Here is a 13565-nt window from a genome sequence, read left to right as displayed (position 1 = left end):
AATTTATATGTCACCAGTCTTCTAGTACCTTCTGATCATATCATAACATGAAAATTCTGGATTTTAAAATAATCCAATTTGCTTTCATAATATCTAGGCATTATGTCTTTTATCTCAAATCAGATGTAATAGATGAATATTTTTCACCTCCTCATCAAGAGGTGAATAACATATATTGAATGATGGAGGAAGGGGGGAAATGGAAGATATTAACCATGCTGATAATTTGATATGAAGATTTTAGAGCCTGATACAAGGCATGCCTTTTAATTTGCATTTATGAACACTTATACTCTCACACTCACTGATTTTTTTATTGTTAAGGTATACCAAAAAGTGTGTTATTCATCAGCAGAAAATGTGGAGTTTTGGATCAACTCATTATCCGTGAAATTGATTTTCAATTTCCAAAACTAATGGGATAAATGAAATATGCCTGTATAAACTGTCAGATGGCATAAATACTGAGAGGCAGATTCTCAGCTAGTGTAAACTGATGTCAACTGGCTTCAGTGAAGCTATGATGATTTGTACCAGCTGAGTATTTTCCCCTAAGAATAATATTGAGACATTCTACTGGTATAGTTAATGATGACTTCATATTCCCTTAACAAACATAGATACATTATCTATACTTTTTCCTCTTTCACTGATGCTTTCAGTGGTGTTAGATTACTGTGCAGAGATCAATAGCTCTTCTTAAATGCTTAAATGAGCCATTTACAATTTTTTCTGTGTCTGAGTGAAAATTTGGGTTTCTGTACAATGACACACGTTTTTTTCTTCCCTTGAGTAAGGTCTGTGGGGTCAAGAACAACGTGGATAATATTTAATAGCCAACAAATGTACACTAACTCATCTGAGTCTTTATGATTTGGCATTTTTGAAGTTAATAGTTTATAACAACAAAGCCATGATGACGCCATCATGGGACAGGGAAAATTAAGCTAAAATTTAAGTTGTCCCTTATATTTTAGATACCCTGTTAGCAAAATGTATGAAATATAAATAGAAAGCTGCATTTCACTGGTTTCAGAATATATACTGTGTCATATATGGAAAGATGCTGTACATTCCCATATTTCTGCTATAGAAACATTGTTTTAAATAATAGATTTTATAAGAAACTACTTAATATTCAAGAGCAGATTTTTATCATGGAAAGGCAGTGTTGAAATGGATAAGATATTGGACTAGAGATGCTCCTTATATTCCTAACTCTGCCACTGACTTGCTGTGTCATCTTGAGCAAGTCACTTCAGTTTCTGGTGTGTCAATCTCCTCATCTGTGACATGGGGATAGTGCTACTTATCTTGTTTTGTCAGGCCCCTTGAGATACATGGATGAAAAGTGATATATGAGCTAAGTCATTATAATAGTAGTACAGTGCTTTTCACCAATAGATCTCAATGCACTTCACAATCTGTAAGGTATTTATTCTCACAACACCTCTGTGAGTAGAAAAATGCTACTATCCCAATTGTACAGATGGGGAATTGAGGCACATAAATTTGCCCGAACTGTCACAGGAAGTCTGTGGCAGAGCAGGGAACTGAACCTGGATTTCCCAAATCCTAGGCTACTGCCATAAACACTGGATAATTCTTTCTCCCCATTATAATTAGCAAATGAGACATGCCACTCCTTTCCATACAGGATTGAACAATTATTTAGCTCTAGCACTTTCTCAGTCTAGAACTTTCTTCTAAGATGCCACCTATATATACATAGTATTTTCTATGGTCCTTATCCTCCATTTATTGAAGTCAGTGATAAAATTCTCATTAATATCCATGGAATTCCAAGGAGCAGAGCTTAGGTCCACTAGGAATGACATGAACAGTCATCTGATCAAAATGGTACTGTCTTGTTCAGTCACTCGAGAAAAAAAATCTAGTGGGCTTCTAATGTGAGAGGACTTTAAGTGATCCTATCTTTTTACCATGGTCAATCCCTGAAAGACAGCACAATAATCAGTTTTTTTTATCCTACAGCAAAATTTGCTATCAATCTGATATTTGTTTAAATGTGAAAGGAATGAATGCTTCTCCTGGTATTCCGTTTGTTCAGGTTTATGAGTCATTTCCCTTCACTTTATTTCTTCCCCAAATTACTTTCCATAAACTCACACACACAAAATGCAGTCTGCTTCCACTCATACATCCCTATTCATGTTCAAATATTTGTGCTTCTCCAGATACAATTTGCATGTATCACCTGCTGCAAGCCCTAGAAATTCAGAAGGCACTCTGATGAGAGCAGAAGCATCTTTGTGTAGGTTTTTGTTTCAGCAGCATCCTACAGTTAAATAGTACACACTGAGGAAATGGGGCATTAATACAATACTATCCCAATTCCAGACTTGTTCAGATGATTTTCCATGAGCACAAGATTTCTTCATGGACTATGAGAATTTGTACACAATGACTCTTTGAACATAACAGAGTGTTCATTTCCAGTAAGGACTTACCACATCACTGAGCACTTGGAAGAATCTTGATTAGGAAGAATAAAAACAGGATAGCAGTTCTGTATTTGAAAACAGCTGCTACATCTTTTGTGTCCTCCTAAAATCAAACCAAAATACCGGAAATAATGTGCCTTTAAGGGTCATATCATGCCAGATTGTTGGCAGTATTCCTCAAATGAAACTGAAATTAATCTACCACATTTCATCTCCTGAACAAATTGATCTTCAGAGGAAATTTTGAACCATATTATTTACCACACCCACATCATACGGTTTTTGCCAGCTGAATACCTGTGACCTAGTGGCTGGCTAGACTTTCAGAAACCATTTCAATTTTCAAAGATTTTCAGACACAATCAGATGTTACTAGTAAATGGTTTGGTTCTATTCATAGCCTTATGAATAAGGTCGTAGTTAAGTAATTACTTTCTATTTGGCACCTAGATTGGGGAACTAAATTATTGTCATTGGTTGATCTAATGATCACAGAGTATTTCTGCCAGCCCAACATAACTAACATTCTGTACAGTATCCTTGTTGACAAGCATTCAGATGAAAAGAATATGCACACCTCTATAAATGAGCTGTTATCCTGAAGTCTGGATAACTGGAATTTTGGTCCTTATTCATAATGGCCAATTCACCAGGCAAGTTAAAAAGCTTCTATACAGAAAATATGAAGGAGTCTTAACATAAGATGCACAGAGACTAGGATATGATACTGTATTTTGTCTTTCAGCTTCTTTTTGTACATATGGAATACACATTGCATTTATTAATATCCCTATTATAGCTTTTATCAAAATAATAATAATGGGTGTTATCCCTTCATGCACCCAAATGTATAACAGTGTAGTCCAAACATATTAAGAGAAATATATGTGGAGTCCAAACATATTAAGAGAAAAACAGAGACATGACAACTATATTGGGTACAACTTTGGTGGTTTATAATACTTTATAATAATTTATAATATAATATAAATAAACAGACACACTTTCCTCATTTAAGATTAATATTATTCATCTTTTAAGGGACGTGCTTTTGTTATAATTGTTTGGCTGCATAACATGCCTGTTCATGTAAAAGTCTCATGTTATTGCTAATAAAACATTACAATAGGTGACAACAAAATGTAAGGCACAAGGTCTAAATGTTTAATCGTATATCTATTCATGTTTAAAATTTAATTAATATCCTATAGAGGGGGGAAACCACCACCTGTTCTCAATAAAACTCCACTACTGTGACCAGTCTCTTAATAAGGAAGATGCTTGACCCTACTAGTTAAGCTATTTTAAGTGTTATACGTGAAGAATACTCATTGATTTTTAACTCCAGTGCATGGCTTACCCCATCATAAGAAACTTGAACTAAAGTACATTGCTCTGGGGCATGATCTTGCTCATATTAAAGTCAACTTCAGTTTTAGTACTGACTTTACTAGGCGCAGGATTGGACTCCTGGTTGTAAACTTGTCTGCTGCAAAAGGAAATTACCCTAAACGAGCTCCTATTCTATTATCCTGACTCATTATTTTAACTGTCTGTAAGAGGATAAATTGGTACAGTATGCATACAGCTACAGTATTAAGACTACTACATTATTACAAGGAATATTGATTTCCTTAACATTGGTATTCATCATTCTTTGTTTGAGACTTGTGTGCTCACTGCAATTGAATTGATGTGATTGCATGTTTTTTGTATGTGTAAAAATGTCATTTATCAAATAATTGCATTCTGCAGATTACTTTGAAGTCAACATATCAATTGTGCCTTTCATTCTTTCTGCCTTGATTTCTATCCAGGTTTGCTGTTTCTAAATATCATGTTGGCTAGGTAGTTAGCACTTCTGGAAAGTAGCCATATACTTTAATCTGGCTGCCTTTGATTTACTGCTCAGAACATCCCAAGGAGCATTACCTTACTTCTCCAGGTCCCTGAACCTTATGCTAACGGTCATTTTAACTGACTGTCAATTTTTCTCCTATATCAACTATATATAAAATATGGGATTTTTTTTCTTTTAGCCCTACAGAGATAGGGATTTTTTTCACTCAGTTTAATGGCTAAAACTTGCTTCTTGTTTATTCCTTTTATCTAGAGTGAATTCTGACTAGATCCTTTCAATAAAAATAGAATCAAAAGATAGGGGGGATTGCAGCTAACACACAGAAGAGGAGAGAGACCAGCCTGCATAAAAATGTTAGGATATACTGGTAAAGTACAAATAAAATAGAACTTACTGTATATTGACACTGTGTAATAGCATAAAGTTCCTAATACACATAAAGCAGTCTCTATGTATATATTGTAATATTCAAGGAAATTAACCAGGCATTGCAAGTTTTGTGTTTCAACTTTCAATAATCTATTACAATATTTTTATAACAACGTCTTTAAATCCTCCCCCCCCCACCCCATCACCATTCCTTCTTATTCCAGAAAATAATATAAACAGAACCAAACCAGAAAAGGTAAACAATCAAGGATCCCTACTGGTTTGAACAACTTCTTTTAAAGAAAAGGTTTCCACTTTTGCTGCCAATAATTTCAAGGCTAAAGTAGGTTAATCCTCTTACCTTATTCACCAATGTAAAGTGAATCTAGCTTGTCTCAGTGATGCACTGCTCAGTGCTGCTTCTTTGCCTGCTTTCCCCTCTGCTGCCTGTTTACAGTATCTCCCACTGCTGGATCTATTCACATCTAACTGGGGCTCCCTCTCTCGCAGCATCACTTTTAACTCAGGCAGGCAGGAAGCTGAAGCCAAAGGGACTTTCTATCTGATTGGTTTTCCATTTCAGTGCCCATGATTAATAAGAAAAGTCCCCTCACACAGAAAGATATTGCTGCTGATGGAGCTGCAGTGCTCAACATGAGAAGGGTCTGGGGCTGGGGAGAGTGCAGGTTTTTCCAGGCATACAGTGATTTGCAAGTGAATGCAGTGGGAGGGTACGGAGAAGAGGGCTTTGTCAAGGACCCCCTTTTGATAGAATGAGCCTCAGAGTTTGAAAGTCTCAGTTAATCAGCCCAGTTTAAGATCTGTTTTTCAATTTTAATAATAAAGGTGAAGCATGTCTGTAACCTGTAAAATCATCTAGAGAAAAGATTTACCCCGCATTATCTATCATGATTCAATGCCATTTGTACACACGCAATCACTGAAGAATTTGATATTACCCCGTTGCCAGTGCAGGGACAAAAGATTTGAAGTTGAAAGAAGAGAAGGTAAAGAAGATCCCCCACCCATTCCCAAATTTACGGCATTAGATTCATTTACAGAGATTGGTAAATTATGGGGGTGTGTTATTTGCATCTCAAAACGCACCTAATGCCACAATTATTAAGAATGTTTTCACTTGTCATGGTTAACAGTTCTAGCACAATTAGTGATATATAGTTTCTGCCAGCTAGGGTAATCAAATTTCCTGCTTCACAGTGCAGTCTGATTACCTACAGAGAACAGGAAGGAATCTCTGTTCCCCACTTCCTACCTCCCCCAGTGTATAGCAGTACATGTTTAGCTAGATATGTTCTGAGGTGGTTTTCACCTACATCTGAAGCATCAGATAATGGCCCTCAATAGACCACAGCACTGATGAAAATATAAATATAACCCCATATCTGTGTCCATCTTTTTTTTGACCTTATCGCTTGGGAAGCCTGTGGCTTCAGCCAGGGACAGTTGGGGGTTATTTCACTCACTGTCATAAGTAATGGTGACCATAAACTTGTAATGACGTCGTAGAGACTGTTACTCATCAGGATCATTGATGCAGAATATGGTCCATCCGTGCTGCAAATACACCTTCAGTGGACCATGGGGAGGTGGTGAAGGGCAACAGAGGAATATCCAAATATATATGTGGAGCATCACTGAAACAGCACAAAGGGCATATGTTCCTACTCTGGCTAATTTAGAAGTGTATTTGTGTTTCAGATGAAGAGATGCAAAGTACCTCATATGTAGGGCTCTAGCATATTCACAGTCCATTTGGTCAATTGCACGGTAATAGGAATTTAAAAATTATAAATTTAATGTTTCACCTATTTAATCTGAAATTGCAAAGTGCTGTAATCGTAGGGGTCTTGACCCAAAAGGGTGCTGCACGGGCATTGCCAGGTCATTTTAGAGGGGGTCATGGTATTGCCACCCTTACTTCTGTGTTGATGCTGGGCAGCTAGAGAGCAGCAGCGGCTGCTGGTTGGGAGCCCAGGTCTTGCAGGCAGAGCTGCCACCACCAGCAGCGCAGAAATAAGGATGGCATGGCATGGTATGCCACCCTTACTTCTGCACTGCTACTGGTGGGGTGCTGCCTTCAGAGCTGGGTGCCTGGCCAACACCCCCACCACTCTCTAGTCACCTCTAAAATAACCTTGCAACTCTAGTGCAAACTCCCTTTTGGGTCAAGACCCCAGGTTTGAGAAATGCTTGTCTCCCCCATGAATCTGAATAGTATAGGGCAAAAACACACAAAGACCAGATTTCACGGGCTGTGAATTTGGTAGTGCCCTACTCAATATATACCAGTGACACCAGTTCATTCTTGTGAAATAGTACTAGGATTATTGTTTGGATTTTTCAGGAAGAAAAAATCTGCTCATCACTTTAGAGAAAACTTTACTAAACAAAGAGCAGTGTTAAGATGACAATACACAGGAGAAGCAGAATATTATACAGGGCGAATTTGATGACCTACAGGACTGGAGTAATAGACATTAGATTAAATTTAATAGTCCAAACTGCAAGGTCATGCACTAAGGGACTAACAATTAAGAATTCTGCTGTAAGCCGGGGGCTCACTGGAATACAACAGAGTGGTACTCAGTTGTACAACTGAGAACCAGAAAGACCTGGGTGTATTACAGAACTCAGAAAGACTGTGAGGCAACAGTGTGGTGCAGCTGTTTGAAATAAATAAATAAATAAATAAGACAATGCAATCCTAGAACATATTAGGAGAGGTAGATATAGGGGAAGTACTACTGTACAAGGCACTGGTAAGACCTCATTTGGAATACTGTATAACAGTTTCTGGTCAAACTGTGTTCAGGAAAAGATTAATTCAAACTGGATCAGGTGCAAGAAGGACTGCTAGTGATGATCAGATAATGGAGTGCCTACCGTATGAGAGGACATAGTGGAGAGCTTGGCTTATTTAAGGCTAGCAAAATGAAGGCTATGAGAGAATTGGTTGCTCTCAATAATATATCAGGGGGTAAACACCAGGGAAGGGGCTGCACTAATTTAAAGCTAAACGACAATATTGGCACAAGAAACAAATGGATATAGAACTTGGCCATGAAGACTTTTAAGGACTGGGAATGAGAAGGTTACTAACCATAAGGCGTAGTGGGGGCCAAAAACCTAACTAGTCTTTAAAAATGGAACTTGTTTAAGGGGTCTATACATTGGGATTCTAATGATGGGGGTTGGTTATGATAGCACGGTTGATGACCCAGGGAGATCCCTTTAAGTCCGGTGTCTTATGTTTACCTGTGTAGCTCAACCAAGCCAAATTGAGTTCTTAAAAAGAACAAGAAGAAGAAATAAGTTTACTTATGAATGGGTTCTTCCTTAATACCACCCACCCCTCATTGATTAAGAATCATAAAGCCTATGTTCACAGCAGGCTGTTTCTAATGACCCATTTCACTGTCAGACATCCCATTTGAAATTCTTAAGGATCTGATCCAATACATATCAAATCAGTGACAGTCTTTCCACAACTTCAATGGTAATTGGACTGGACCCTAAATTAGCTAATTTCTACTCTTTGATACTATGCACACATACAACTCCATTAAAGTAAGTACCTGCATGTGTGTAACAGAAGTCAGAATTTGGCCTATTATTTTGAAAGCAAAGGTGAAAACAAAAAATATTATCTTATCTGACTAACATGTAGAAAACAAGGAAAGTTTTAATAAGCACTTTTATCTCATGCTGTGTCTGCTTTAATGAACAGCAGAATACTGAAAAAGTTAGGTGATAGGATTTTGTCTTCACCAGTTACACAGAATTATGTGTTTAATCAATAGCAAAGCAGAACAGAACATCTTGGCCCCAGTTTGGGGCCATATGCCATCTGCTTTTGATGTCCAGTGGCACAAGCAGCCTTAAGCCTGGTGGCTCTAGCATGTTTGAGATTTCCCTGAATAGAAGATGCTTGGTGGTGTAGAACCATCATATTGGCTCCTGTGTGACCCTGTACAGGTTGCCAACAGGAGTATGCCTGTCAAGGGTAGCCAGGGCTTCTTTCTGCCTCAGCATTCTTTATACCTTTTGGGGTATACTAACCTGTGCTATGAGACTAGCCTCATGCAGAGAAGCCCCAAGGGCATGTCTGTACCCTCCTCCCATTCAACTCCACAAAGTGCTCCTCAGCCTACCTGAGGATCTAGCCCCTTGTCTAAAGACAGCCATAGACCCAACTCAATACCAGGCATGCAGTGCTCAGGTGGGGAAGGCTGGTTCTCCAATGGTGCCATATTTAAGCTCTGAATAAAACAAACAACACTGTTTATCTTACCTGTTCCTTCTCATATTTTTTTTTTTCAAAATATAGTACAGTAATACTATAGGGAAAAAATGCTATGCCTTAAAAAATAGACATTTTCTAATACAAACATCATACTATGATGATACACATGCTAAAAAAGCTTTATAAAATATACCATAAAGGGGATAAGCATCAATCAGGAAGACAAGAAGGAAAAAGGTCTTGGAGGGCTTCCATTATTGGTATAAAAGAAGAGCATGCAAGAGCAGAATCTATGTGAGCGCTATAACTTGTTGAAAGATACCTCAGGAGGCAGAAAAATAGATTCTCCTCTTGGAAGAGTAGTCAGCAGCAGTAGATATGGAAAGTAGTATGTGTACCAAAGGGTGCAGCAGGATTTACTTTGATTTCAAGCCAGGGCCGTATATTTTACAGAAGTTGCTTTGTGAAGCCTTTCTGGAATCAAGGCCTTTTTTTTTCTTCTTTTTAAAACAGAAAGCATACTGAGCTTTGTTTTGTTGGAGTCCGTAGCAAACAACTCATATAAGCCCAGTCGTGTGAGGCTCTGAGTGCATCCTGAACATCAGTGGGAGCAGGGAGCACAAAGCACCGTGCAGAATCAGGCTGTCTGCTGTGTTAAATAGGTTGTGTACAATCAGTTTTTTATTCTAATTTATTAGTCTCTTGGTGTGTTATTTATATTTACTTGCTTAGCAAATCTAAATTCAAATGAATGCACCAATTTACATTTCCCACCACCATGCAAGATACCAGAATAGCCCTATCACATTTGTTCATTAGTTATTTTAATCTCATCAGCAGAGAAGCTCTTGGCCGCTTCAGCTACAAAGAGCTCACATCCCTTTGGGATTGCCATCAGATAAGGTAGGCAAGGTATGGTATGATCCCAATGGAAACAAGTCTAAGGGAAAAACACTTCAAGAGAGTTTGGCAGTTTTTTCAGAGAGACATTATTAAGGGCACAACGAGCAAAATATCCCACTGCATAGGAAAGGTAGGAAGTAACGGCAGGAGAACATCCTGGCTTGAACAGGAGATCTTCAATGATCTGAAACTCAAAAAAAAAAAAAGCCTTACGATAAAATGGAAACTAGATCAAATTACAAAGGATGAATATAAATAAATAACACAAGTAAGTTGGGACTAAATTACAAAGACAAGCACAAAACCAAATTAAACTAGCTAGAAACATAAAGGATGACAAAAAAAACCATGCTACAAGTATATTAGAAGCAAGAGGAAGACCAAACCAGGGTTATCCTTTTACTCAATGAGAGGGAAGGGGAAACAATACCTGGAAATGGCAGAAGTGCTAAATGCTTTTTTTATTTCAGTTTTCACCAAAAAATGTTAGTTCCGATTGAACATCTATCATAGTGAATGCCAGTGAAAATGAGGTAGGATCAGAGGCTAAAATAGGAAGAAAACAAGTTAAAAATTACATAGACAAGATAGATGTCTTCAAGTCATCAGGACCTTATGAATACATCCCAGAATACTCAAGTAGTTGACTGAGGAGATAGCTGACCATTAGCGATTATCTTTTAAAAGTCATGGAAGGTGACAGAGATTCCAGAGGACTGGAAAAGGGCAAATATAGTGCTAATATATAAAAGGGAATTAAGGACAACCTGGGATTACAGACCAGCCAGCTTAACTTCAGTATCCAGAAAGATAATGGGCAAATAATTAACCAATCAATTTGCAAACACCTAGAAGATAATTAGGAAACAAGTAACAGTCAGCATGGATTTGTCAAAAACAAATCATGTCAAACCAATCTAGTAGCTTTCTTTGACCAGCCTTGCAGATGGTAGAAGCTGTAGATGTCGTATATCTTGACTTTAGTAAAGTTTTTGATACTATCTCGCTTGACCTTCTCATAAACAAACTAGGGAAATACAACCTAGATGGAGCTACTATAAGGTGTGTGCATAACTTGTTGGAAAACTGTTCCCAGAGAGTAGTTATCAGTGGTTCTTCAAGCAGCAGAAGGGCATAACAAGTGGGGTTCCACAGAGATCAGTTCTTGGTCCAGTTCTCGACAATATCTTCATAAATGATTTAGATAATGGCATAGAGAGTACACTTATAATGTTTGAGGACGATCCCAAGCTCAGGAGGGTAGCAAGTACTTTGGAGGATAGGATTAAAATTCAAAATAATCTGGACAAACTGGAGAAACGGTTTGAAGTAAATGGATGAAATTCAATATGGACAACTGTAAAGTATTCCACTTAGGAGGGGAACAATCAGTTGCACACATACAAAATAGGAAATGACTGCCTAGGAAAGAGTACTGCAGAAAGGGATCTTGGGTCATAGTGGATCATAAGCTAAATATGAGTCAATAGTGTAACAGTGTGTTGCAAAAAAGGCCAACATCATTCTATGATGTATTAGCAGGCGTGTTGTAAGCAAGACATGAGAAGTAATTCTTCCACTCTGCTACGTGCTGGTTAGGCCTCAACTAGAGTATTGTCTCCAGTTCTGGGTGCCACATTTCAGAAAAGAATGTGGGCACATTTGAAGAAAGTCTAGAGAAGACCAACAAATATGATTAAGTCTAGAAAACATGATCTATGGGAGAAGATTGAAAAAGTTGGGTATGTTTAGTCTGGAAAGAGAAGACTGAGCAGGGACATAATAGTTTTCAATTAAATAAGGATTATTAAAAGGAGGAGGGAAAAAATTCTGCTCCTTAACGTCTCACGATAGGACAAAAAGCAATGGGTTTAAATGGCAGCAAGGGCAGTTTAGGATGGACATTAGGAAAAAAACCTTCCTAACTGTTAGGATAGATAAACACTGCAATAAATTGCCTAGGGAAGTTGTGGAATCTCCATCACTAGAGTTTTTAAGACCAGGTTAGAAAACATCTATCAGGGATAGTCTAGATAATACTTCATTCTGCCATGATTGCAGGGGACTGGACTAGATGACCTCTCAATGTCCCTTCCAATCCTATGATTCTATGATGATGAAAAAAATTAAGGGAAGCACCTATTTTAATCCATAGTTCATCCCAGTTGCCAGATCACTCCTTCCTGTGTATAAAGCAACAGAGGAGCATAGTGGGACACATCCTGGCCTTGAGACTCCATAGTATTTACTCTAGCTTCCTCTCTGGAATGTTGGATGGGATAACCCATGGGGAGGCAGTATCCATGGTTCTGAATTCCACAGTTATCCTGAAATCTGTTGGGAAAATCAGCTGGTCATTGCTAGTAACATTTCCCCATATATAGGGTGCAGTTCATGAGCTTTTTAACAGGCTCAGTGTTAAGTGATATTTATAAGGTGTCTCTTAATGTTCCTCTAATAAGGAAAAAAAGCAGAAAAGTCTGAGAATGGAACAGTTAGAAGCACATGAATAACAACCTTCTTCAGACTTGCAAGAAGAAAACTGATCATTTTTTTCATTCAAGCACTGTACATTTTGACCAAAGTCCATAAAGCTCTGTGAAGCATAAAGAAACCAAATTGAGTTATCACCATTAATTTAAAAATTGCATGTAAGCTCTTCCATATGGTCTTCTAGTTTATCATATCAAGAGAAAACAATTAGCTCTTCTCCTAGCTTTTCTCCAAGGCTTTGGGTCTCTTCCTGTAAAGGCATTACATGATGTATATATGAAAGAGAACATGATTTCTCCATCTCTAAGATTGACAGAACACTGCTAAATTGGATCCGACAAGCTCTTGATTTTGGCTAGCCCTCAGAGGAGGGGGCTAGGGAGGTTAGCAAAAAAAGAGCAAAGTAGCAACCAGCTGATTGCACACTATGCAAGGAACCTCCATTCCATCTCAGAGAGGAGTACTGTACTGAATATTACAACTCCCCCAAAGTAGCATGGTAGATAGGAGGAAGCAGCAGCAAGGTCAGATCACGGTAAGGATAATTACCTAATGTTAGAAAAGTACCATGCAACATTTACCAGCCTAAAACAAAGCAAACATAAAATGTAAACCACACATGACATAATATGCCACAGGACCAGTTGATGTCAAGCTGGTAAGTCTACAACGTTAATGTATTTGGATTATCAGAGGCCCAGCAGTGACTGTAATTTCTAAGATTAAGTTCCAATTTCAATTACAACAGTTACCCCCCCCCCCCCCCCCCGATATACACAAACCTCTTTTGTTGCTCATAATTTTCTTGAGATAAACTAAATCTTCTGGGGCCAACATTTCCATCCTTGTTGTCAGCCCAGAGATAAATTATTTGAGATAGTTGGCACACAACCAGTTGCCATTTTGTTTAGGTACATATGTGTGGAACAAAAAAATCTTCCCATATGTTCCCATCAGAAACTGTATATCTCAAAAGAAAAGGTTACAAATAGATTAAAAAAAATGTATGATATGTAAGTAGGAGCCAATTTTCAACAAGCTCAGAAAAGCAGCTTTAAATTTCCAACTATTTAAAACAGACAATGGTGCAGAGTTTGGAGCAAACTAAACTCTAATAATTTCTATGATTTCGCTATTATTTATTGTTCCAAAACATGAATGGGAATACAACATGTTGCATATAGCTGGTGTACTATATTTATGCTATATC

General features: G+C 37.9%; 1 protein-coding gene across 3 annotated transcripts in view; it reads right to left on the bottom strand.

The window, feature by feature from the left end:
• LOC119851904 (cadherin-9) overlaps positions 1–5429 on the bottom strand; it is a 123500-nt gene extending 118071 nt beyond the window's left edge. For 2 of the 3 annotated variants that reach the window (XM_038392501.2, XM_043508435.1), the window contains exon 1: positions 5057–5429. The gene's annotated coding sequence lies outside the window, so the exon portion shown is untranslated. Of the gene's footprint in view, positions 1–2471; positions 2569–5056 lie in introns of all 3 variants that reach the window. The other variant, XM_038392500.2, reaches the window with a different exon arrangement.
• Between the last annotated feature and the right edge of the window lie 8136 nt (positions 5430–13565).

The sequence above is a fragment of the Dermochelys coriacea genome, chromosome 2 (genome assembly GCF_009764565.3).
Source record: "Dermochelys coriacea isolate rDerCor1 chromosome 2, rDerCor1.pri.v4, whole genome shotgun sequence".
Lineage (NCBI taxonomy): Eukaryota > Metazoa > Chordata > Testudines > Dermochelyidae > Dermochelys > Dermochelys coriacea.
The sequence above is the reverse complement of the archived record's forward strand: the minus strand, read 5'-3'. Positions and strand labels throughout refer to the sequence as shown.